Below are 4410 nucleotides of genomic sequence, written 5' to 3' on the forward strand. Positions count from 1 at the left end.
TTGGTATTTTTGTCCCCATGCTTCAGCCATGATATCCGGGATCATTGGGCCCAATATATTTCCTGTTTGAGTAGTAAATCATCAAATTTCTTACCTGCTTCCAATAGGGCATATCCATTCTCCACCGTTGCGTCCTCCCTGCTAAGAACCTCAACCTGCTTTTGGAGTTTTTTTATTTCTTCAGTAGCTGGTTGTGATTTCAAAGACCCCCAAGCTGCTAAATCCGCCCCACACTTGGTAATCCTCTCCTTTGTTTTGGTCAGACTCGAGAAAGCACTTCCTTCATTGTGCCAAGATTCTTGCACCGTTTTTTCACAATCATCCTAAAGCAACCACACCTCTTCAAACTGGAAAGCACATGAGTTCCTATGTTGCTTCCTCCACCCCATGCTTGTTTGTAACACCAACGGACGATGATCAAAAGCATAAGAGTAGAGGTGTGTCACAATACTTGCATGGAATTTCCCTCTCCAACCCATATTAGCTACAACCCGGCCCAGCCTCATTCTTGTATTTGCTGCCCTTGGTCTTTTATTATTCCATGTAAATGGATAGCCAACAAAACCCAAATCCGCTAAGTTACAAGAATCCAAGGCCAACCTGAACTCATCCATTTGTTTGAACTGGGGTGGGAACCTGCTTTGCTTTTCATTAGAGTGAAGAATAGCAGTGAAGTCACTGATGCAACACCAAGGTCCACGAACAATTGTTGAGAGGTATGATAACAACGCCCATGACTTATTTTTTTGGCTTGCCTCTGGCCATCCTTAGAAGCAAGTCAGCATCCATTCAAACCCGTCATCCTCCACTACTTTCGCTAGTATATAGTGATCCGTATAATTTATCACGTCCAACTGAACTTGTGTCTTCCATAAGAGAGCCAACCCACCACCACTGTTTGGCTTTTTCACTATCAACTTATTTTGAAAAGGTAATTCTCTACACTTGTTATCAAAGCTGACCTTGTCTAAACGTGTTTCCATTAAGAAACACATTGTGGGAGCTTGATCCCTCACCAAGTTGTGAAGGCTATGAACTATCGAAGAGTTCTGAAGCCTTTGGCAGATCCAAGCTAATAACCTCATGGTGTTCGGCTAGGGTTCTCCAACACCCCTGTCGTTTCATTGTTTTGAGCATCATTCTAAGACCTGTTTCGCTTCCTCTCTCTACCTTCATTCCCCAACACAGCCACGGCTTCCTCACCCTGCGAATTTCTTTTACCCAGCGTAGGTTTAATTGCTGTGTTAGTTGCTGCATTATTTTTGTTCTTCGGCCCACAATCCATCCGTGTTACTCGTGTCCATGTGGGCTTTGGTTTGTTTTCTGGCGACCCAGTCCATACGTGGTCATTGCTCATCACGTGCACAAGACGTGTCTTAGGTAAGTTGGCCTCCACGTGCTTCGATTCAAAAATAATGGGAATGTTTACCAGCTTTGAATTTAGTCCAGCTGTATTTGAAACTGAAGCAGACAATCCCATACTTTCCATATCAGTTCCTTCCGTTACGCTACCCACTTCCACCAAATCCGGAGTAGTCCCTAGATTTACGTTATCTAATTTTGTCGGACTCATGGATTCCGTATCACGGTGGTCACCGTTCACCTCCTTCCTATGTCGGCCAAAGCTGTCAACCCGTTCACCATCGAATTTGCCGGTTTGTTGCCTCAGATTTGCCGGAGCTTTCCTGGGAGGAGACCGATTTCACCCCCCACTAGCTTTTAACCAGTCCTTGTATTGGCAAATCATTTCGTTACTGTTCTTTATTAATGCAAAAAACTTGGCACAGTGTTTGAGATCATGCCCCAACAATCCGCAACAATGACAAAACAGTGGGAGCCTATCATACTTGAAAGACACCCACGTACTTTGTCCTTCTGAACCACTCAAAAACGCCCCTCTCCTTATAGGTTTTGCCGTTGGTAGTGCCACCTTCACTCACATGAAAAATTTCTGTGTGTCTTGTGACTTCCTCCTCTCCACTTCAACCACCTCTCCCAACCTACTTCTGATCTCTACCGCCACCTTTGGAGATGCCATATCAAATGACACTCCCTAGATCTGTATCCATAAAGCAAGAGAGTCAAAATTAACATTGGCCGCAGTCATCCCTAGTTGCCAGCGCTGTAGCAGGAGAACTTGCTTATCAAAGGACCAGGGACCTCCTCTAAAGACTCGGTCCAAGTCAAACATTGATTTGAACTTGAACTGGAACAGATTGGATCCTACTTCCACAATCTGTATGCCCACTTCCATCATGCCTTCTTCAAAGTATTATGAGCCACCTTCTTATCAAAGGGTTTACATGTGAGGAACTTCCCTATAAGACTCAGCGAACAATCATCTATTTCCTCCCTCCGACCTTCGTCCGATATCTCTATAACCTCCTCTTCTTCCAGCGTCAACGTCATTTTCTCCAAACTATTGATCGCCTCTTTAGCCATAGTTAGGAAAACAGACTCAGCAAAAAAGCCAAAAGACAAGCCCTCAGTAGACCCGAGGGAGGGAATAAACTTGCAGGGAAACGAGAGAGAGAGAGAGAGAGCTCTTACACTAGGAGAAGACAGGGTTTCACATTTTTATTTCTTGGTTAACACCTTTAAACATCACATGATTAGCTACTTCAAAATAAATTTATTTCAAACTTTAAGTTTTAAACAAAACTTGGCCAAAATTGTAAGGTTGAAGTAAAATTATCTTAAATTATAAGTTTTAAATGAAAATTTTAAAATTGTTGAGATTTAAATGAAACATTCTAAAAGTTTAAGTTTTAAAAGAAATATATGTAAAACTCTAAGGTTTAAAGAGTAATAAATCATTAAATTATAATTGGGAGAGAGGTAACAAGGGAATATGCGTGGGAAATTCTCATACCAGATTTGAAATTGTCGGTCTTGGATTGTACGCAAGATTGATTCATAGTAACATGCAAAGTTCGAAGTAAAGCAAATCTTGGGTAGGGTCTAGTTTTAGTTTCAACAAGCATTTTAAACCACACTTTAGACCAAAACAAAGGTTTGATTAAGCTAAATGGAAAGAAGAAGAGTGATCAACTTGCACTACAACAAGAGAAAGCATCAAAATCACAGCCATAACACTTTTTGTACCAATTCCTTCCATAACTCCTCTCTCTTATTTCAACTCTCAAAGTGTTTTTATTGTAAGGTAGTTAAATGGAACCATTATTTAGAATTCAACTTTTTTCTGTTTAAGCCTAGGGTGTCCAGACCCAACCCAGACCCGCTAGACTGACCAACCCGCTCGATCTCCACCCGATTTTAGCCCGAACCGACGCTCTCGTCGGTCAGTTTCAGGTTTCCGCACCCAAGGCCTGACGCTGGCAGGTCGAGTGGCTGGTTTTCTTCTCCGAAACCCGAGCCACCCGACTTGACAAATGTTATATACAAATTCGGCAAAATCAAGCTCAAATCCAAGGAGATCCAGCGAGTTCTCAACCATATTTGGTGAGATTTAGCCAGATTCGGCCAAATCCCAGCAGATTTTAGTGATTTTGGTGTAGATTTCAGTGATTTTGGTGCAGATTTGGTGACTTTTTACATTTTTTAGTGATGATTTTGCAGATTTCGAAGCTTTTTTTTTTCCTGATTTCGATGACATTAACAGCTCCAGCAACGACCTGAAACCGATCAAACAAACCCGATCTCCACTGGAACCCAAAACTGACTTAACTGATGACGCCAACGGTTGGTTTGAGGTCTCTTTTTTGTCCACCCGACGCTGGCAAGTCAAGTTTGGGCTGGATCGAAAACCGACTCGACCCGACCCCTGGACATATTTAGTTTAAGCAATCATGCTTATTAGGCACAAGCAAATAATCTAGTATAATAATATATTAAGGCATAAGTCAAGAGCCTTATAGTTCAAATAGTTGACACTTTCTAGAGTTTTCATAACATCTAGAGTTTAAATCTTTCATTATATGTTGTAAGTTGTAATTATCGAATTCTAAACATCAATGAGAAAAAAAAAAGACTAAGGTGTTGTCGTGTGTTAAGTTTGAGACTTTCCACTATTAGACAAGTGGTGAATTTCTTAATTTAATCAAAATCATGAGGACTAACAATGCCACATGCCAAGTTAGCAAATGTGCCACATCAAATTTGTTGAATCTATTTGTGCCACGTGTTAAGGGTGTAATCATTAGAGCACATTCTATTTTTGAATAATGCTAAAGATATAGACTATTTTACTAAAAATCTTACAAATTGCTAATGTGGTGAGTAATTATTGATAAATAAAAATGTGATATTAATGGTAGGTCTAGATGAAAACTATTAAAACTATTAAGAGGTTGGTCATATCAACATTTTGTAAAAATGTTGTAAAATAGGTTGTGGCTATAGTATTACTCTTCTATTTTACAAAAATTTCTTTTACAAATTGCTAATATG

Source organism: Castanea sativa, chromosome 1, assembly GCF_040712315.1.
Source record: "Castanea sativa cultivar Marrone di Chiusa Pesio chromosome 1, ASM4071231v1".
In the NCBI taxonomy this organism is placed as follows: Eukaryota; Viridiplantae; Streptophyta; class Magnoliopsida; order Fagales; family Fagaceae; genus Castanea; species Castanea sativa.